The sequence below is a fragment of the Leptonychotes weddellii genome, chromosome 1, assembly GCF_054177405.1.
Source record: "Leptonychotes weddellii isolate Sample4059 chromosome 1, ASM5417740v2, whole genome shotgun sequence".
NCBI classification, from domain to species: Eukaryota; Metazoa; Chordata; class Mammalia; order Carnivora; family Phocidae; genus Leptonychotes; species Leptonychotes weddellii.
The window spans coordinates 95382809-95405833 of record NC_138369.1 but is presented as its reverse complement, the minus strand read 5'-3'; the positions used below and the strand labels follow the sequence as shown (position 1 = coordinate 95405833).

Genomic DNA, 23025 nt, shown 5'->3' with positions numbered 1-23025 from the left:
GCTCACCTCTAGCTTTTGTACTACTTCGAATGCACATAAAACTGTGACTGTGCTTTAAAAATTGAATGGCTAATTTGAGATTATGGTTTTCCAGACAATTTTGCTTACTCAGCCTCTCTGTGTTCCCAAGCCAGAGGCCCTAACAGCTTCTGCCATTGTGGGAATATTCTCTAACTGGGAAGAGTGAAGAATTCTGAAGTTCAGTCTGAAATCTTGTAGATGGTTTTCATGACCTGAAGCATAGAGCCGGTGGGAAGGATCTGGACCCTGGAGTTAGCTTGAGTTTGAAGCCTGGTTCTAGCACAGCTGTGCAGTCTTGGACATCATGTCCAACTTGAATCTGTTTCCTTATCTAAATTTAAAATATGAGTACTAATATATCTCCTTGCAGAATTTTCTTGAAGATTAGAGAAGGTAATGTTTACGGTGTTTGGTAAATGGTAGCTTTTATAATAATTGCCTCACAAAGCGATGTGGCTCCCATGTTTGTGTCAGTAGGTTTTCTAACTGGACTTGGGGGTCTCGGGGCAGACGCATGCCCTGAATTGGTCTCATTTTGGAATTACGTAACTGGTGAGATTAAGATATGTCTGGAGATGGTATAGTGTATCACCTCCTCAGCATGTGACTTGATTAAATAAAGTTCTATCCAACCAGTGATTGGAGTGGCCATTCACTTAACTTCTGGATTTTGAATGCTTATTTGTCCAGGCCCTGGGAGGCGGCTCTTGGCCCTATACTAGCTCATTTACTCTTCAGAAATAGCCTATGAGGTGGGTCTGCAGTCTCCACATGAGGCTCTTTAGGCTTAGAGAGGCCCGCTTCTGTTGGGTTGCCAGATTTAACAAATAAAAGTACAGGAAATATTGCATGGGACATACTTACACTAAAAAATTATTTGAAGTTTATCTGAAATTCAGACTTACCTGGGTGTTCTGTTTTATCTGGCCACCCTACCCATAAACTTCCCCAAGATCATGCAGTGAATGAGGGACAAAGCTGGGACTTAGATTTTCCTCCATCTGACTCTGAAGCCCATGCCGTAGCCTGGTACTCTGTGATGTGTCTGTGAGAAATCAGAAGTAGAACTCAGGTGTGAAAGGTAAGGGCATTGCTGTCAGATGGCTTTAGGTTAAAGTCCTTCACTCATTGTAAATTGACAAGCTGAACTCGGAGACACTTTTCTCTTTTACCTGACTGGTGGAAAATAATTCCCTGGTAGGCCTAATGGTTAGAAATAGAGACAGCTAATGAGGGGTATGAGATACCTATTATATATGCCAAGTACTTGTGCTAGAACTACTCTGGAAAAAGCCCAATCTTTTCAAGTGAGGATTTCAGGTAAGAAGTGAAACATTCCAAAGCTATGTGGTTGTTGAGGTGACCCGGTGCTTCCTTTGACCCCGAAAGCCTGTTGACCTAGACTTGACATTATACATGACCTTCTGCTGGGAGAACTCTGGGGAGTAACTAGGGGTGACGTGTCAGTCATCCAGTGTCTCTGCCGACCCTAGAATAGGTGTTTCAGTATGAGTCTTTCCAATGGGCTGCACAGAGAATTACTTGCTGCCGCTGAAGAATTGGATATATAATATGGTGTAGATATTTCTGGATTCTCAAAAATCCATGAGTTTTCCTTGGTGGTCAAACGCATATTCAGGGGCCATGCCTGCTTTCTAAAGGCTCGTCCACCTGCTTGCTCACCCTGCCATTCAGGATAAACCTGAGGAACTGCCCATCGCTGTGGTGTTGGGCTTCATGTTTGAGCCATAGGTCAGCCTTTCCAGGGAGGAGCCTGGGGAGCTTTGATGGCTAGAGGGCAAGAAGCATGAGGAACCTACTGGGAGAAGACTCCCTGTGGATGAGGAGGGGAAGGAGCAGTTTGCTCCCTTCCTCTATCCTGACTCTCCCAAGATTGTGGTGGGGAATCTTTGGAAGAAAAGGGAAGGGGAGGTTCGCCAGTCTCCCTTGGGAGCACTTGGGTCTCCATCTCTTCTCTGGACCGAGTGAGAAGTTGACTAAAGATGCCTTTTGCTTTTCAGGTAGCTTTGGTTCTGGCAAGTCAGAGGAACTAGAAACCCATCATTTGGCACTCATTTTGTGTCTTGGGAACACTAGTGTCTTTTTGTATAAGATTACCTGGGAGTATTAATCATCTGAACTATTTTAACAGGAGTGGGTATTTCTGAGATACCTCGAATTTGGGGGTACCACTCTACATTTAAAGTACTGGTTCGTTCAGATTAAACAATGAACTCCACTGCATTTCTAGGTTGATGTAAAGGATTTCAAGACTAATAACCATGGTATGATAAAGATACTACAAAATAATTGATTCTAAGCACTTTATGCGTATTAAATTATTGCAATAACATTTGAAGTGGGAACTATTATTATGCCTATGGTACAAATAAGGAAACCAAGGATCAGACCATTTAAGTAACTTGCCCCAGATCACACAGATGGTTGGTGGCAGAGTCAGAATTTGAACCCAGGTAGATGGGCTCCTAATCTCTTAGCAGTTAAGCTAATAGCTGTATGTATGTGTGTGTGTGTGTGTGTGTGTGTGTGTATCTGATGCAGTCTTGCAAGAAGGATATCCTAATTATGCATACTCACACACACATCTTTGACATTCAGATTTCTCAGAGGATTTTTTTTTCATAATTGAAGTATTTTTATTTTATGTACAATGAGTTGGCATCAAAGTAGGTATCTTGGATATCTGCAGTTAAGGTAGGTTATCTTGGATGACCAATTCAAGGAAGTTCACTTAATCCAACTTAATGAAGCCTCTATCCTTCGCATACTGACGGAAACACTGGCGGCACATATTGAGGCCGTATTTCTGGATCAGACCGGGCCGGTTTGAGCAGATGCGGCAAGAATGAAAACCCTGGCCAAATTTCCTCGGATAGCTCCAGTACAGCTGCTGGTGACCCATCTTGCTCTCTCAGATGCAACGAGGCAAAAGGCCAGATTTCTCGGAGGATTTACGAGTAAACAGTGGGGTTTGCAAATTGGATGAGGGGCATGCCAATTGGGAAACAGGTGGATGGGAAGTGGGGTAGAGCATGATACCTCAGGGGAGAGGGATGGGTTAGTGGTCTGGGCTGGGTGGTCCCGATGGGAGTGGAGTAGAGGGGTTGATGCTGACATTTACAGAATAGGTAGTGCTGGGATTGTCAGGGGCTCAGCAGAAGCTGGGGAGAAGGAAATGGCAAGAGGCATTGATATTAGAGAATTCTGAGTTAATGCTCAGGATGGAGAGACCTAGTTACAACTCTTAAATGCAAGACTACAGTAAATTGCTTGTGAAAGACATGCCCTGTCTCTTTGTCTATCTACCTATCTCTCTAAAGAAGTTGATAAAACATGCAAATAAATGCTTTTGTATATTTTAGGGAAAATTGTACTTTAATAATATGCTGGTTCATTCACTAAAAACTGGCTTTTTCAGACCCATTCTTGCTACTTAACTTGCCCACAGGGATGTGATTTTTACCTGAGAAGTAGCCATCACTGCCCAAGTATTTAGAAACTGTAACCTCTTTCATTCTAAATTGGAAACATTCCAGTCTCTTCTATAATCATGGCTATGTTTGTGTGTGGAATAAGGACAAAAATCAAGGAAAAGCATCAGCGCTGTCAATAATATGTGCTTACCCGGACTGGCACCAAAGTGTAGTGTACTGTGTAGAGGACCACAGATAGCTTATTTTTTAACGGATTGTTTTTGCCTCCAGTGGAGTGATGTTTGCTTCCGAGAGTGTGCGTGTCTGTGTGCGCGCTTCTGTGTGTCTCTGTGTGTGTGCATGTTCATTTTCTGCATTCAACCTGCGTCACTACCATGGTAATCAGTGTTTCTCAATGGCCTCTGTAGGTGAGGAGGGTTTCTTTGAAGGCTAAAGAACTACACTTCCCAGACATTAAATGTGCATAATGCCTGGAGGGTTTTAAGCCCTGCACTAAGCATGCACGTCTCATACCCAAACTAGCCACAGCGCCTGCACTCCTACAATAGCGGCAGCCCTGAGCAGATGCTTCCAGTGCTCTTATCTGGCTGTGCTTTTCACTTTGGGACAAAGTTCTATAATCATATCTCACGGATTTATTTTCTCCACACTGTAAAGCCTGAATTGTGAAGATCTCATCATGCCATAAAGGGCAGCATGAGCCAAGTTCTTGGGGCTGCTGAGGATTTCTTTGCCTTTTTTTTTTTTTCTTTTCCTTTTTGGAGATGTGTATCAGAAAAAGGCTTTGCCTTTAGAAAGAAATTTGACTGCTCTTGCCAATAATGTGTAACAATATTAAATTTAATGGCAGACCTTGAAGTATATAAAAACTTAAGTCCAGAAAAAGGTAAGAGTCATACTACTAATTTTAAGGTAAGTGGAATAGTCCTAGTGAAAGATGGGATACATTTCTTATTTTATTTTATGTTTAGTTAGGTTAAAATGTTTATTTGAACCCTTGACAACATAATTGAGATATTCTATTTCAATATGAGATGAAAACGTAAAGTATTTCTGATGAGGCAAAGTGGTTTTTTTCTTGCAAATGTATACTTCTGTAACAGTAAAATTTGCATGCTGATGAATTGGAAGTGCATTGTAATAAAGTGGTCAGTGACAAAACCATTATATTCTTGGGTTACAAGTCAAGGGTGCAGATATGCTTAAAAATTGTATTTGACACCGATGAACAGTGAGTTTTAATTTAAACATTTCTTATTCAGTTTGAATAATGAGTAAAGCTGTATTTTAACTTTCTACAATAATCTGGACAGAATGATTCCCCATTTGTATCAGTTAAAGAGAGGCATGTGTAGTGAAAATAATTAGCTTTATAAAATGACATGGTTTAAGTACTCAGCATAGATAAAATGGAGGCAGAATCAATGTATCATGTTCTTAGAATCTGTCAGCTCCCGTAGCATGAAAGGAACATTTGAAAGTATGAGTTAGGAGATCAGAAATTTAAAATATATGGAGATTGTTCTTGAATTATAAGGAATATTCCTGCCTGGTCAGACAGAATAAATGACATGTCAAGAAATGTCTTCTAAACTTGTCTTCCAACTGAGATTAATCTGTCATTTCACATTATTCATGTGCGTCTACTCAGATGTAACTTTATCATGTCAGTGCTCCACGTGAGAGCCTATCTTGAGACTTGCTAGTTTATGGTATCAACTTCAATGTGTCATGTTCACAGTTCCAGCATTGATGCCTGCTTTTTATTCAAAATATAAATTAGACCATGGATGAGATTTCCGGAGCACAGCTGAGTTTTCGAAGCCTGAGAAGGACCTTTTATATAGAAATAGGGTAGGATCTGGGGATTTGGTTAGCTCAATATGCAGTTTGTCGGAAGGATTTTCCATTTAGAGTTTTGTCTTAATATGTTTGGAAACTCTCCTGTATGCTGAATATAGGAGTAAGTTGAAAGGCACAGCATACTATCAGGATTGTCTTTCTTTGCACATCATAGAAATAATGATGAAAATGATTTCCATTACTTTTACCATATAAGTAATCTTTAAGATTGAATTAAAGTTAAAGTGAAACATGATGTCAATTTGAGTGAATTTTTCTAGTTACATAAGCTTTTAAAGTGGATGAATGTAGGGGCGCCTGGGTGGCTCAGTTGGTTAAGCGACTGCCTTCGGCTCAGGTCATGATCCTGGAGTCCCGGGATCGAGTCCCGCATCGGGCTCCCTGCTCGGCAGGGAGTCTGCTTCTCCCTCTGACCCTCCCCCCCTCATGTGCTGTCTCTCTCTCTCAAATAAATAAATAAAATCTTTAAAAAAAAAAAAAGTGGATGAATGTAAGGTGTCTTGTGTCAGGGAAGATGTTTTCACGTACGGATGGTCTTATCAGAGGTTCTTTTTCACGATCATATATTTCATATTTTACTTATTTTCAATTATTTTAATGATTCATTTTGCTGGGTGAAAAATTTCTTTACTGACTGCCCATCTTGGTATTAATCTTAGTGGATGGCAAGACTATTTTTAAAGAAAACTTTCTTTTGAATTCCAGAACAGTTTTAAGGGAAATATCTTAAATTATACAGATCAATTCCATTTCAGAGTGTATAAAATTAGTAGATTCTAATTTTCATCAAATCTGAGTTGTATTTATTATTAAACAGTGTTAGTGGAAGTGGTTTCAATTGATGAGGCTATAAAGTTGAAAAATGTTCATTCAGAACCAGAAAGACCAAAGAGAAGAAACCCGAGTTTTGATGGTATATCCCTAGTCTCAAAACTGTATATTAAGTGTAAAACTCATGTTTGCTCCTACATTGTGTCCTTATGCATTTACTTAGGAAGATATTATTAGCCTCAAATTTTAGTATAATATACTAAGCCTCTGACATGGAAGTCATCTCATAACCGTCAAAACTGTAAGGTACTTGAAGTGCAACACAAAAACAGAAGTCAGAGGAAGCTTCAGGCACGTAAGGCGAATGTTTTTATCATCTTGTTATGTCTATGAACCTCAACCTCCCTTTTAGCAACAAGAGCTAATACTACTTCTTACTTCACAAGGTTGTTCTAAGAATTACTGGTATAATGCCTCTGAAAGCATTTGGAAGATGGAAGGACCCCAGAAATGTAAGATGATATAATTCTAGAAATAAGGTTAATGCACATTTCATCTACTTTAACTGAAGAGAAATTGTATTTGTTCAAGAGTGCAAATAAAAAACACTTTGACCTAGAACCTTGGTTGCATCTGCTACTAATTTTCCCCTTGGCTTAGTATAACCTGCATGACAGCAGTGTGCACACTGTGTATTGAACGCCTTATGCTGATGTCACTGTAGGAGTGAGTCCTAGATTTCTAGAGCAGGAAGAAACCATAGCTACCTCACTCTTTTAAGGAGGAAAAAAAAAAATAGGCTGCACATTTTTCTCTGAGACATGCAGTAGATTTGTGGCTGGAATTCAGCCCTCCAATTCCCAGATCATGATGGCTGGACCTACTCTTTTTAATCATACGGATTTTTGCTTTTAGGAGATGCTAAACATTTTAGATACTTGTGATTTCTCTCTTTGTGTCATTTGAATTCTTTGTACAAGGGAGGGGAAAACTGAGAGTTTCTCATGGAATCCATAACCGTTAATAATTAATTGGTACAAAGATATATTGAATGCTTTATATACAAAGTGCTGGTGGGGGATATGAAAGTGAATAAAAGTATTAACCTTTTTTTCAGTAATTCATAGTATAGTACAAAGACAAGCTTTTATCACTGTAATTATGGTAACACTGTAATAGAAGAACATTCCAGCGGTAGCTGGAGTGTGGAGAAGTAAGCAAAGGATTTCTGGAGGTAATATTTGAGCTAAGCCTTGAAGAATAAGAAGGATTATATCTGGTAGATAAGCAAGGATTGAAGATGAAGAAGTAGGCAAAGGCCGGGTGTTATAATAAAGACCTCATAATCCAGGCTAGGAAATTTGGACATTATTTCTCCCTGCTCCCTCCCTGCCCCCCACCCAAAGGAGAAGGTTTTAAGCTGGGGAGAGATTAATCTGATTTGAATTTCAGAAAGATCTCTGACAGCAGTTTAGAGACTGAGGGGAGAGATGGGACTAGAGCAAGGGAGACCAGGAGGCTCTTGCAGTAGATAGGTGAGAGTACAATGGTCTCAACTTTCTTAGCTTAGACCTTTCACGAGAAAATATTGGACTCTGCAGTTTACATTGGTGTCCTTTGCCCCTGATCAGAGCTGCCCTAGAATTCACACTGCTTCTTCCTCTGTATGCACATTTTATCTAGTTACTATCTTGCATTTGATTCGAATATATTAGCTATAAGTAGGTAATTACCTGATGTGAAATTTAACATTTCTGCTCTTACTAAGTTTATAACCTCTTTTTATTAGACAGAATTTTGCCTGATTATGAGTAGCTCTGTTTTTCTTTTTTAAAAGATTTTTATTTATTTATGTGAGAGAGAGAGAGAGCATGAGAGAGAACACAAGGTTGGGAGAGGGAGAAGTAGGCTTCCCGCCAAGCAGGGAGCCAGATATGGGGCTCCATTCAAGGACCCCCTGAGCCGAAGGAAGACACTTAACCAGCTGAGCCACCCAGGCGTCCCTCTGTTTTTCTTCTACAGAGAACGAGAAATGTTTTCCCCAAGAAGCTCAGAGCACTCCAACTCAACCTTTTTTAGGTTATAAGACATTGATTTGAATGTTGTCATGCTGCTTGTGTAATCAGTCCAAATATAACAGAGTAGGGAGGTCAGTGGCCATATCTTGGTATTAAATTTTTTAAAAAATTACTATTTCCCTATTTAATGAAGAAGGTGAAGCTCATGACACTATGTACTTTATTCTGTTTCATAGATCAATTAGTCTAGTTCTGAACTATCTAGTAGGGTGAGTTCTTTATCATTGTTCTTATTCAATTTTTTTTTTCTCTTTTCATGTACTTTCTGTTCTAGATAAATTTTAGAAATAGCCTGGATAGTCCCCAAAGTAATTCTGTTTGGATTTTTTTTTTTAATTGGAATTGCATTGATTATGGAATAACTGAAGTGAATCACTAACTTTAAGACACTGAATTCTGCCTTTCAGGAGCATAGTAGGACTCACTGAATTTTAAGTCTTTTTTTAATGTCAGTAAAGATTTAGAGTTTTTTTTTTAAGATTTATTTGAGAGAGAGGGAGAGAGAGAGCATGAAAGCATGACAGCATGAGTGGAAGGCAGGGGCAGAGGGAGAAGGAGAGAGAATCTCGAGCAGACTCCCTGCTGAGCACGGAGCCTGACACGGGGCTCCACTCACTGCTTGATCCCAGGACCCTGAAATCATGACCTGAACTGATGAAACCAAGAGGCAGACGCTTAATCGACTGAGCTACCCAGGCACCCCTAGAGTTATTTTTCTTCATGTATGTTGTCTACATTTCTTGTCAGGTTAATTCTTGTGGTGGTTTTTGTTGGTATTGTGAATGGGCTTCATGACTTTGAGCATGTTGAAACACCACAGTTTTGCTCAAGGGCCAGCACTTGCATGCTGTGACAATGTTACCAATCTGGACATCCCTGAAGCAGGGGGACAGGTGCACAGACATGTTCTTGTGGTGTTTCTTGAAGCGGTTGTACTTTTGGATGTAGTGGAGGTAGTCTTGGTGGGCGACAGTGGTCTTCTTCATCTTCATGTTGGTCACCACACCAGACAGAATCTGCCTTTGGATAGAGACATTACCAATAAAGGGGCATTTCTTGTCAATATACATGCCCTCTGTGACCTCCTTGGGAATCTTGAAGCCCAGACTGATATTTTTGTAGTATCACGGGAGCTTCTACTTGCCATTTTCTCCAAGCAGGACCCTCTTATTTTGAAAGATGGTCAGCTGCTTTTGGTAGGCACGCTCAGTCTGAATGTATGCCATTTTAAACACGGTAGTATGAAAGAACTAGTACAAGAAGTATGTTTTCTTCTCTTAACCCTCTCCACCTCTTTCCTAAATAAATTACTTTTAACTCTTTTACTATCCTTTTCGTAGGGTTTTAGTGTTATTTTCATATCTCTGAATGATGTATTTATAGTACTCTCTGTTGATTTTTCAATTTTTGATATCATCTATTGATTTTCTTCTATGGTAGATGAGGAATTAGCTCACTAGTAGCATCCCCACATCTCTTTCAGTTACTTTATTGGTTGGCTATCTTTGTAACTTTAACAATTTCACTTACACTGTTTTCCCCTGCTCTGCCAAATAGAAATTACTCCACCTAGTGATCATAGTACTCCCATTACCAATCCTTTCTCTCACTTGTCCCTCCTTACTTTTCGCACATATAATAATTTTTTCATTCTTTTTCAGTATTTATCATTACTCCTTCCATGTTTCAATCATAGGTTGATTTTAAAAGTTTAATATCAATAAGCAAAGTTTACATACTATGACTGCATAAAGTTATGTGATTGTGACTACATAAATGTTCACCAGAGCAAGTAATCACCTAATTTAATTTTTAGTTGCTTAATTTTAGTTAAGGATACTGCTTCAGAACATGGTATCTGAGGAAACAAGGGTAGATTCTGGAGATTTCTATACCAGATGATGGCATCAAATTCATTAAAAAAAAAATTGAGTACTTAAAAGTCATTTTGAAAACTAACAATCTTCATCATAACTCAATGAGATGAGTAAAGTTGTTATCTCAACTTTGGGGATGATGAGTCTGAGGTACAGAGAGCAAAATAACTTGCCCCAGGTCATAGTGTAATTTTGTAATTGGTAGAGCTGACATTTGAATACTGTTGGCCTACTTTGGAGCCTGGACTTGCAGTCAGGTTCTCTGTTAGTGATGCTGTTACTTTCTTGGAGTTGGTAAGATACAGAGGCAAGAAACAATTGACTGCCTTCTCTGTTAAAAAAAAAAAATCACTACCATTTTTATAGAGACATCTTGGTTTAATTTCTACTCTCTGCATATGGTGTTCCCTGGAGTAAATGGGCCTGCAGCTGAGTACTTCCTGATTAAGAGAAGGAAGAGCTGTGAGGTAGTTGACATTGGGCTTGGCATAGGGAAGCAGTGGGGGTAAGAATGGGTATAGGGTGGGACCAGATCTTGCAAGGTTTTTAATATCCCCCTGAGGAGTTTGGGCTGGATCTAATGAAGAAGGAAAGAAAACGATGAGCTTTGGTGATGATGGGTGATATAAAAGTAGTAGTTGAGGAAAAAAGAGTGGTATTTTAAGAGAATGTGGTATTTTGGGGGAAAAAAGAAGTACCATGAAGGATTGATAAACAGTCCTGCAATCTACTTGAGAAATTGGTTCAGCATATCAAGGCCATGAACCCTAGGCATGGAGGTTTTTACAAACGATCCACTACTATCTCTAATTACTTGTCAACAAAACAGAAGCTATCATGAGTGAGTTAAGAGTTACTTCAGCTGTCTCTTTGAAGAAAGGTAAATGATTATTTCTATTGATCTGTTTAAAGAGTAAGTCATGATTGTAGATGTGTGTAATACAAGGTTTTCATCTAATTCAGTGAACTGTTGCTTCTTGCCTTTTAAAATCAGTGTCCGTATTGTCTGTTTTTGCAGGTAGGTTGTGAAAAGATAAACCTTTAGGGAATATACAGGCAGGGGGTCTGAGGCACCCCTCCCCCCAAATATAGATATAAAATCAGAAGAGAAGGGACAAAATAAAAGACAGCTTTAAAGGACTGTTGTGTTACTCTCTCTTTTATAATTTCTCCTTGCACATTTTTTCTCTCATATCTAAGTTCATTTGTCATCATTTGCCCTTTTCTTTATTCTTTATTTTGAATGTCCAAAATTATATCTGATGACTATTTTTAAAAAATCAAGCAGTATTGATTCATATTAAGTACTAAGTAAAATTGCTCCTCACCTTTCTCACTCGTTAGATGTCACCATAGTTGTTACTTCGTTTGGCGTCCTTCCAGGAGTGCATGTACATGTGTGTACACACATACAGAAAGGAGCCACTCCACTAGTGGAGGTCCCACAGGGAACTACACTTGTATGTGATGAAGAAGGACAATGAAAAATATAAATTGTGTGGGCCATGTCACAATCTACCTTCCCGTTGCTACTTGTTGAGCCCCCATAGGAACATGAGACAGGACTTCAGCCTGGATCTAGTAACTAAATGCCTCTTATATTGTGAGCATTCTCTTGGTGTTAAGGTTTTAAGGTTAACTTCAGTTATTTTGTGCTTTCCTTATTCTCTCATTTTTGCATTTTTAAAATTTACTCACTTCTTTTCTCATGTTCTTACTGGTGTTTTGAAAAATGAAAAGGCCAGAAAATCTGCTTGGAAAATGAGAGAAGGAAGGCATGGGGAGCATAATAAATAGGGATATATAAATTTGGGTGGTGGGATGGGGAGGGAGAGGGACCATGTCTCAAATTGCTTCTTTATCATGTGATTTTAATCTTATGTAAAGAATTTGGCCAGAGCTCTTCTCATAGTCATTCTGGTGCGTAGTCATTCTGAACTTTATTTCATATTCTCTATTTACTAACTTTTTCCTGTCTCAAATGTCTGCCTTTTTTCCTGAAGAAGTGGTGGATGGAAGCAAGATATACACAAGGGGACAAAGGAGGAATAAAAGGAACGAAGAATGAAGCTGTTCCATTCTCCTTACGCTTGCGTTTCTTACTTTTCCCACGCTGGGCACTCACTCTTCTATTGGTTGTGATTTTTCCTCCACAAAGTCTTCCTTTTTGTTTCTAAATTTCCTTGCCCTAGTTTTCTCATTTCCCTTCTCTTTTCACAGAAATAAAATTTAGACTATATTTGATTTATAAAGCGATATGCGAGTCCATGAAGATGAGAATCCATGTTTGGGTATTACCCTGGCTCTGATGTGTATTAGCTGTAACACGTTGGAGCAGTTGCCTACTCTTTTATTTGGTCTACGGGATCGTCCTAAGATGCTTTCCATGATTTTTCTTGTTCTAAGTTCAGAGAAGTATCATTAAGAACCAACACAAAGCAACACAAATATTGGCAAAAGCCCTGAAGAGCATAGAGAGCAACAAAGTGTTGGAGTTCTGAAGTTGTCAGTGGTCAGTGCAAATAATGTCTGCAGCCCTGGCTAACATTCTCTTTCTATTCACCGGGTAGATATCACCCTTATTTGAGGAGAGAGTTCAATTTTGGTCACTGCATTTAAAGAAGGTAGTGGGGAAAGCAGCATATGATAAGGTATAGTAACAGAATGGAAAATGGGTTCTTTCCTTAAGAACAGGTCAAGTTTAAGAGGCTGGACATAACATTTCTTGGTTGAACCATCCACTTTTATAATTCTGTGGCTTCTAACTATTGTTTTTTTTTTCTTTTTTTTATTTCTTCTTTTGAGTAATACGTGTGTGTGTGTGTGTGAGGGGGGGGATTCCATGCCCTTGCTTTTTTGTGCTACTTCTTTATCCTGTCCTCATGTATTATTGTCTTCCAGATACAATTCTAAGTTTACACTTCTTTGTTCAATTTCTTTAATTCTCATTTACTCAATACTTAAATTTATTTTCTTGTTTTTTATTCATATTGCTGGGATCTTTTCCCATTCTCACATGCAACCTGTTCTCTTCTTTCTTTATCATTTCTTTGTTTCTTTGTATCCCCAATGAGAAAAGAAGGACACTAGTGTCAGGGAGAGCTCCAGAAGTTCTAATCTAGGACTTTTTCAGTGTTCTGGTGCAGTGGGGGGCGGGAGGAGAGTTATGGGATTTGGAGTAAAATAGCAGCAGGAAACAACCAAAAGTTCTAATAACAGCTTAACTCTTTGGGTAATCACTTGGGTCAATTTCTCTGGCACTCATTTTCCTCATTTAAAAAGATACTGATTCTGTGCCTTTCAAAGAATTGCAAAGATTAATGAGATGATGTGTGTGACAAGTCTTGCCCAGTGGTTGGTACCTAAGCCTTAAGTAAATGTTACATCTTTCCCCTAGTCACATATGCCTGCTCATTTTAGTATCTGTGTTACACACACACACACACACACACACACACACACACCTTTCTTTCCCTCAGGATTGACAACCTGTATCAGTTTTCTCTTTGTATTTTTCCTCTAACCCTTGTGTACTTACCCTTTTGCCTAGCTACTACATAACCAAAACCAAAGTCAAGCATATGACAAAGGTGTGAAAGAAAAAAACCTAAGGAACTAATAAGTTAAACAAGTCCTTAGTTGATTTTAATTAGCAAGACAGCTTATTATTTAGAGTACATAAATGTGGAAACACATTTCCTACTCAATTCTGATAATCACAGCTTACCCACAATACTCCATATCCCCTGAGCACTAATATTTGATCGTTTGTTCTAACTTGTTTCACGCTGTTTTTCAAATCTAAAAGTTGCTCAGCTTCTAGTCACTTGGACTGTTGCATAAATTAAGCACCCTGTCCCCTTACCAAAGGTAACTTCTCAGGGTTGTGGATTAAGGATTTTCCACAAGCCAAAGAGGATGTTTTAAAAAATACAAAGAAGAGGACTGAAAAATTTTTAACCGTGTTCTCAAAAATTAAAAGAATGAAATACAGTTGTGTGTGTGTGTTTTACCTTACCTGACAGGCAAAGGATAAGAAAACACAAACCAAAAAAACCCTAGGTGATATCTAGTGTCGGCAGAGGTGTGTGAAAATGGGCACTTTTCTGTACTGCCAGTGGGAATTTGAATTAGTGTTTCTGGATGTCAGTTTGACAGTAGACAAACGCTTCAGCTCAGTGGCTTTACTTCCAGAAACTATTCCTATAAAAGCACTTGCACATTTGCGTAAAGATATGGTGATAGGAATGTTTATTGCAGTATGTTTTTTTGTAATAGCAAGAAAAGGCGAACAACCTAAACATACACTAGTAGACAGTTTTTTCTTAATGCCTAAATGTATGTGCATAAAAAAAGGTAACGTAAGCTCCGAAGTTTATGCCTCGAACTAGTAATACCAGTTATCTTTGACTACAGGATTATGTATTATTTTGTTCTTCCTAATTCTTTGCACATTTGTAATTAGCATATATTCCATTGAGAAAAGATAAAAATCAAATCTCCTTAAAAAAATCTGGTTATTAATATATAGGCTCCCAGCTGTGCTCTGATTAGGCCGGTGCTGTCCCGAGACCCTTGAGGTGATCTCACTGCTTTCAGCCTCTTCCTCTGGTTGAGTGTGCTAACAGCAGGTCTCTTGTTCTTTCCAAGTCCTTTTTCCTCAGTGTTGTACTTTTCCGATGTTCATCTTTGCTGCCTCTTCTTCGTTGCTTAGGTAAACCACCGTCAAACCATTTAGAACAATTTGTTCTTTCTTGAAGGCATCCTTTGTTTTTCTTGATATATCCCTTGTCAGAAATATAATCTCTTCTGCCTCCTGAGCCTGGTTTTAAACTCCATCTTTCATACCTCTGCCGCATTACTTAAGGCATACTAGCCATTGTAAAATTATTAAAGCTCTGTATCCTTAGGGCTTAATACACATTTCATGCTGCTTTCACAGGTGTTCCTGGGTGAGAGGTTCTCTTCCAGGTGGTGATTTAGGGGCTCAGGCTCCTTCTGTCTTGTGGTTCTGCTCTTGTCAACATAGGACTCACAAGGTTGCCCGAGGTGTGTCCCCTCTCCAGCCAACTGAAAGGGGAAAAGAAAATAGAGAATCACGTGCAGATTTTCATGAGGAAATTTTAATGGGCAAGGCCTAAATTCTACTGGCCAGAACCTAAGCGCATGGCCAGACCTAACCACAAAGGAGCCTGGGAAGTGTAGTCTGTGTGTGCCCTGGAGGAAGAGGAAATGAATGGGTTTTGGTGAACACATAGTAAATGCTGCCTTAATAGGCAGAAGCTCAACTCCTAGTTCCAGGTCTCGCTGTGTAATGTCTTCAAGTTCTTGAATTTATTTGAGCATTAGTTTTCTTATTTATAAAGTGAGCACACTAAGACCTATCCACTACAATGTGTTGGTATGAAGATTAAATTTTGAGTCATCCTAATGAAATAGCTTCATAAACTCTGAGATGTTATGCAAATACAAGGAGGACACTTTCCTGAACACAGATCTCACCGTTTGGCTTTTTTAAAAAAGTGTACCTGACTTGTAGATTAGACCATGAATTGGCAAACTACAACCTGTGGGCCAAACCTGGCCAGCTGTCTATTTTTGTAAATAAAGCTTTATTAGAACACAGCCATGTTCCATAGTTTATGCATTTTCTCAGGCTGCTTTTGCACTACATGCAAAGTTGAATGAGACTGTATGGCCTGCAAAACCTACAGTGTTTACCATCTGGCTCTTTACAAAAGAAGTTTGCCAACCTTTGGACTAGACTGTGAGTGTCTGCGGTATTATTCATTTGTATTTAATAGTGTCTGAGATGGGGGCGCCTGGGTGGCTCAGTTGGTTAAGCGACTGCCTTCGGCTCAGGTCATGATCCTGGAGTCCCGGGATCGAGTCCCGCATCGGACTCCCTGCTCGGCAGGGAGTCTGCTTCTCCCTCTGACCCTCCCCTCTCTCATTCTCTCTCTCTTAAATAAATAAATAAAATCTTAAAAAAAAAAAATAGTGTCTGAGATGTAGCATATGCCCCGGGAATCTTTACTGAGGGGCTGAAATCTCTTTGTAGAGCCCTGTAGTTCAGAAATTATGCAGCTGGAAGGCAATTTCAGTAGGAAAGATGCCCCTTCATAGAGAGGATGAACACTATGGGCTCCTTTGCACTCTTTGAATAGCCAAATAGCCAAGATAATCAGGCACCCTGAGTTCCCAGCTGAGTCCCCACTACTGTGTTGCCTTTGCCAGGTTCTTTTCTAAACATAAGGAAATGCCCTTTCTAGAACATCATTATAATTGGTACAGTCATCAAACTGTTTATAGCGTACCACTATTCAACTCATTATGGTTGGCAAATATTAAGTGCATGATTATTGCAGGGAGTAAAAGGCAAAGTAATGGACAGTTGACTGAGAAATGCTTTGATAGTACAAGTGCACTGTCACATTAATGTTGGTTTCTGCTTGTTACATAGCCTGACTTTTGCTAGTTTGAAGATATAACAGCCTGAACAATAGTGGTACAAACTCGATATAGTCATTCTTTTCCTCTAATGATTGGCAAAATAAGAGTTTCTATCAGCCAGTCAATACAAATCAGCATTTAGCATATAGAGATAGTAAGCGAGATGATGGAGGGGAGGTTCATTGAGCTAACATTGATTGATGTCCAGTAGCTGTTACGCATCGTGCATTGTACTAGGTGCCAAGGATGGTAGGATAAATAAGCCCATCATCCCTGCTTGAGGCACATAGAGCTTAGTGAAAGAAGATATGGAAAGAATGGGCAGATCTCTCCTTACCTTTGACAGATAGGGAGAATTTTGCTGGGAGATACTTTTATAGGCATTAATATCTGGAGCAACAGTTCCTTCAACTGTAATAATCAGGAGATTGAATACTTTGGCTGGTTTATAGAAAAGTAGGGGAGGGGGCAGAAGAGGAGAGAGAATAAGAGAACAAAAGATTTCAGCAGTTAGTTAATGATAGAACTGGGTCAAGATTTACTTCTCCATGCGTATTCTTAGTTACCCAAATCTAACCAAAGGCACTTGTCTAAATTGATTAAATCACATGTTACAAAAGAGGCGTTTTTTTTTTTTTTTAAAGATTTTATTTATTTATTTGAGAGAGAGAGAATGAGAGACAGAGAGCATGAGAGGGAGGAAGGCCAGAGGGAGAAGCAGACTCCCTGCTGAGCAGGGAGCCCGATGCGGGACTCGATCCCGGGACTCCAGGATCATGACCTGAGCCAAAGGCAGTCGCTTAACCAACTGAGCCACCCAGGCGCCCAAAAGAGGCGTTTTTGCAGCTATGTTTAGTACACACATTTTTGTAGCTTTCTCTTTTGTCTTTTTGTTTGGAACAATTAGATTTTGAAAGGATGCAAAAACAACGTATGTACTTAGAAAAATCTTTGTAGAATTTAGCTATTGAAAATACCTGGTATGTTACTGTAAGAAATTTGCGGAACAGGGACAGGGTCTCATTCCACTTGGTATCCTTAGAATAGACACAATGTTCTACCTGGAGTCTATGCTCAATAATTGTTTATTGATAAAATATTTGGAATTTTGTGATTGGAATGAAAGATTTAATACCCTTTTTAATTACAAAACAAAGGGAGAAAGAAATACATATACCTAGAAGGCAAAGATCAATGAATAGTTCAGAGTTCTCACTGGGGCTGGGATATTTGGTTGCAATGCATTCTCTGTTCTCTCTGGCCTCCTACTTTGTCTAGTCTCAGGCTTGTGATAAAAAAGCTTTTAGATGATGACAGTTGTTCCTCTAATTCTTGTGACTGTCCCCATCATAAGCTCGTCTAAGCAGTGCTTTCAAGGTCTTTTATTGAACTACACAGGTGATAGGCTCCCAGCTGGGATATGGAAGATGGCAGCTTCAATTTGGGTCAGTTGTTAGGCTTTCTCTATAAATTCTGCTGATTCACTAAGGGGACCATCCTCCCCTTTTCTTCAACATGCCAATTCTTCATGCGGCATTATGTTTGAAAACTACAGGCAGATAGGGATTTGGGCTATATGGGATGTTCTGCAGAACACATCAGACCTGTGTTATTTGGTAAATTTCATATGAAATTGAATTACCTATGAAGTCACCCTAAGGGAACCCTTCATCCTAAGGTAACATAAGAAAAAGAAAATTGTCAATTTATTTTCCAACAAGTGATTTTTTTTTTAAAGGAACATGTTGACTTTCTTTTAATAATGTAAAATCCAAATGCACAAAAGATGAGACAAAACTCATGAGACTGATGTGGGTAAACAGGTAGAAGAATTATTTTAGCCACCCACCCCCACTACTCTACTCCTGCTGTAGTTGAAATAATTTAGTTAAAGTTCAGGTGCAGCTATAGTTAGAGCACCTCTGATATTAGGATATTAGGAGAGAATATATGTTTCTCGGAGACAGAAACAGTACTGTTTTCCTTCATAAATCTCTACACCCCTTAATATAGTGTTGTGTACATGACAGGTTTCTAGGAGCTATTAACTACTGAAAAGTCCTTATTGTATAAGACCTACTTTTGCCGGCTGGAAATGGCCTTGGAGTTTTCTGCTGCAATCTCAATTTCAGATGCCTTTAGTTTCTGCAGCATTCTTAAGAACATCAGAATTTGCTCTGAGAGTTAGCTTGGAGAGAGAATAGGTCAGTAAAAGCGGCTGTTGACTTTCGAAAAGAATATAGCTCCGAAGATGGTGTGTTCAGATGGTCACAGGTCTGAGGTTTTAAGAGAAGTTTGACTTTCGATTGTGTTGAGCCTGTTAGGACCATGACACAGAGTGGGCAGCACCTTTATAGTTCAGGTGCAGGTGCTTTCTCGAAAGGGCCATGCATTCTAGAAAACGTCTGGCTCCCCCATCCATGGATATAGATAACGAGTCTAAGAAATGCTTTCCATGTTAAGTAAATCACATAGTGGGCCTTTGGCATACCAGTGTCAAATGAAGCAGAAAGGTCTTTCTTCTAATGATTGACTGATGTTTGAAAAAGATTAGGTGTGAATGAACATCTCACCCCTGGCAGGTGCTCAGGAGCAGTAAAAGAATATTCTCCAGTTTAGAGCTCCAGAAGTCTCCTTGGTCCTTCAGATATCCTCTGTTATCCTGATGGACTAGGAACTTAAATGACCTGTGCCCAGCATCCTTCATGGTCTTCAGCTCTATTGCTTCTTGATGCTTCAAAGAAACTGGGGAGGCTTGGTTTCCAGTGACTGGTGGGTGGTGATGGGCTCCACACATTTCCAAACGGGATAGCTAGGGAGACAGTTTGGATTTTTGCCTTTCAATGTGGTACTGCCTTGTTAAGCTTTAACTCATGACAAGTAGGTAAGTTGATTCTGTGGTCTGCTGGGTAATTATGTGTTCTAAGTAAGATTAACTTCTTAATTACTTCGAAGGAGAAGCTGTAATATTGAACTGTCATTGTTTTTGGCAGGCAGCCAGGGAGCAAGCACAATTAAATGTGTGACTACTTCTTTCCAACTATGAAGGGCATACCTGTAGGTAGGATTATTTAACCACTGGATCAAGACAGACTGAAGTAGTTGCATCAAACATGAATAGAGATTAAATGTAGAAATAAACTTCTTTACACTCAAGTTTTATTTTTTAAGGAATATTCTTTACTAAATTATTTTGTACTTTACTAATAAAGCTTAAGGAGTAAATAATGGGAAATGATTGGGAATATCTTTTCTTTTTCTCAAAAGTACAGTTTCAGATTTTATAATTCAATAAATATTTTTGAAATAATAGAAGGGAGGAAAAATTCTGTTTCCTGCCACTCTTCTAAGTTCTCTGGCTGGGGCCCTATAACTTGGATGGACAAAAGGCAGAATAATAAGAAAAAACATACACTTTTTAAAAAAAGATTTTATTTATTTGACAGAGAGAGACACAGTGAGAGAGGGAACACAAGCAGGGGGAGTGGGAGAGGGAGAAGCAGGCTTCCCACTGAGCAGGGAGCCCGATGCGGGGCTCGATCCCAGGACCCTGGCATCACGACCTGAGCCGAAGGCAGACGCTTAATGACTGAGCCACCCAGGTGCCCCAAAACATACACATTTTTAATATAAGTTCTATATGACACAGGAGCCTTCATAAAGTAATGAAGAGCTAAAGGAACAGTTGAGCCTGAGTGTTTTTATACTAGGTTTGATGAATAATAATAATAAAAAAAAAAGCCTTAGGACAAAAGGGAGTGAGCTAAGGGTAGTAAACTGGGAGAAACAACATTGGCTCTATGTTTGGATTTCTCCTGGCATCCCTGTCTTCACAGGTAAGGATGTGCTTTATAAGGAGGTTTAGGAAGGGCACCTCTCACAAGAGAGCGTTATGTATGACCTACTTTGGAGGAAAAGGAAGAAGTCAGAGAGTTCTTCCTGTACCTGCCATGTCAAATATTCAATATGCTGAGGTGCCATATTTTGGAGTAGTGTATTCTGATTCCATTAATAATAATATTATAAAGTTAAACTGTGGATTCTAACTATTTCCTCTAATCCTTTACTTGTGCTAATCAGTACCCAGCTGAAGGGTGACCCTCTGCAAATCTCCAGAGGGCTCTCTCTAAGCAGTTCTCTCCTCTCCTGTAACCTGTCCTATGAACTCTAGCTGCCTTGGTCTCCTTGGACTCCCAACTTTGTCTTCTCAACTCAGACCATTGAGCTATTCCTGGGTTCCCCCTTTCTAAGTCTAGAAAATCTCTCCAGGCAGTAAGCTGAGGTAACCATTCAATTCACTTCATGTGATTCTCAGCTCTTGGGGGGAGTACTGTTCTTCATGGTCTGTGATGGGGTTCAAGACATGCTACCCCAGAATATGGCACCTTGGCATGTTGCATATTTTAAACCAAAGGATTTGAGAAATGACATATGCAGGAAGAACTTGCTGACTTTCCCCTGTAGCAGGTGATAAAACCCAAGAAGTACATTTTTTCCCAGCTTTATTGAGATATAATTGACATTAACATTGTGTAAGTTTGAAGTGTACTGTGTGTTTTATTTGGTACACTTACATGTTGCAAAATGATTACTCCCCTTGAATTAGCTAGCACCTTCATCATGTCACATAATCACCATTTCCTTTTTGTGGTGAGAACATTTAAGATGTACACTTCTCACAACTTTCAAGTATACAATATAGTATTGTTAACTATAATCACCATGCTGTATATTAGATCCTGAGAATTTATTCATCTTACAACTGGAAGTTTATACCTTTTACTAATATCTCCCTAGTTCTCTCATTCCTCAGCCTCTGGCAACTACCATTCTATTCTCTGTCTCTGAATTCAGCTTTTTAAAGATTCCATTATAAATGATATTGCTTGTCTTTCTCTGTCTGGTTTATTTCACTTAGCATAATGCCCTCAAGTTTCATTCATGTCACAAAAGGCAGGATTTTCCTTCTTTTTCATGGCTGAATAATAAATATTCCATTGTATTATGTATGTATCTCTATATATGTATATTACATCTTTTTTTTTTAAAAGATTTTATTTATTTATTTGACAGAGAGACATAGTGAGAGCAGGAACACAAGCAGGGGGAGTGGGAGAGGGAGAAGCAGGCTTCCCGCGGAGCGGGGAGCCCGATGTGGGACTCGATCCCAGGACCCTGGGATCATGACCTGAGCCGAAGGCAGACGCCTAACGACTGAGCCACCCAGTCGCCCTGTATACTACATCTTTATCATTGATGGACACTTAAGTTGTTTCCATGTATTGGCTGTTTTGAATAATGCTTTAATGAACGTAGGAGTGCAGATATCTCTTTGAGACCCTGTTTTCATTTCCTTTGTATATATTCACAGAAGTAGGATTGCTAGATCATATGGTAGTTCTATTTTGAATTTTTTGAGGTGACTCCATACTGTTTTCATAGTGGCTATGGAATTTACATTCCCACCAACAGCACACAAAAGTTGCCCTTTTCCTGCATCCTTTACCAACACTTGTTATTTCTTTTGGTTATAGCCATTCTGTCAGGTGTAAAGTGATGCCTCATTGTGGTTTTGATTTGCATTTCTCTGATGATTAGTGATATCACGCATCTTTTCACGTACCTGTTGGCCACTTGTATGTCATCTTTGGAAAAGTGTCCATTTAGGTCTTCAGTCCATTTTTATTTTTATTTTTTTTAAAGATTTTATTTATTTGACAGAGAGAGAGACAACGAGAGCAGGAACACAAGCAGGGGAGTGGGAGAGGGAAAAGCAGGCTTCCTGGCGAACAGGGAGCCTGACGCGGGGCTCAATGCTAGGACCCTGGGATCATGACCTGAGCTGAAGGCAGACGCTTAATGACTGAGCCACCCAGGCTCCCCCTTCAGCCCATTTTTAAATCAGGTTGCTTGTTGTTGCTATTGAGTTGTAGAAGTTTTTTTTTTATATTTTGACTATCAATTTCTTATCACATATATGACTCACAAGTGTTTTTTTTTCCATTCCATAGGTTGTGCTTTCATTTTGTTGATTGTTTCTTTTGCTGTGCAGAAACTTAGTCATTTGATGGAGTCCCATTTAGTAATTTTTGCTTTTCTTGCTGTGCTTTTGGTGTCCTATCCAAAAATATCATTCTGAGGACCAGTGTCATGGAGCCTTATCCCAATACTTTTTTTTTCTAGGAGTTATGATTTCAGTCCTCATGTTTAAGTCTTTATTCCTTTTTGAATTAATTTTTGTGAGTGGTATAAGACAGAGATCTAATATCATTCTTCTGCATGTGGTTATCCAGTTTTTTCACCATTTATTGAAGAGACTCCCCTTTTCCCATTGAGTAATCTTGGCTCCCTTGTCTAATATTAGTTGACTGTATATGCAATGGTTTATTTCTGGGTTCTCAATTCTGTTCCATTGGTCTATGTGTCTATTTATTTGACAGTACCTTATTGTTTTGATTACTATAGCTTTGTAGAGTAGTTTGAAATCAGGATGTGTGATTCCTCCAG

General features: G+C 39.2%; 1 protein-coding gene and 1 pseudogene across 2 annotated transcripts in view; one reads left to right on the top strand and one right to left on the bottom strand.

The window, feature by feature from the left end:
* Positions 1 to 23025, top strand: part of PLCH1 (phospholipase C eta 1) — a 176563-nt gene that overhangs the window by 22317 nt on the left and 131221 nt on the right. The window lies entirely within an intron of this gene.
* Positions 2673 to 2963, bottom strand: LOC115938648 (small ribosomal subunit protein uS14 pseudogene; annotated as a pseudogene).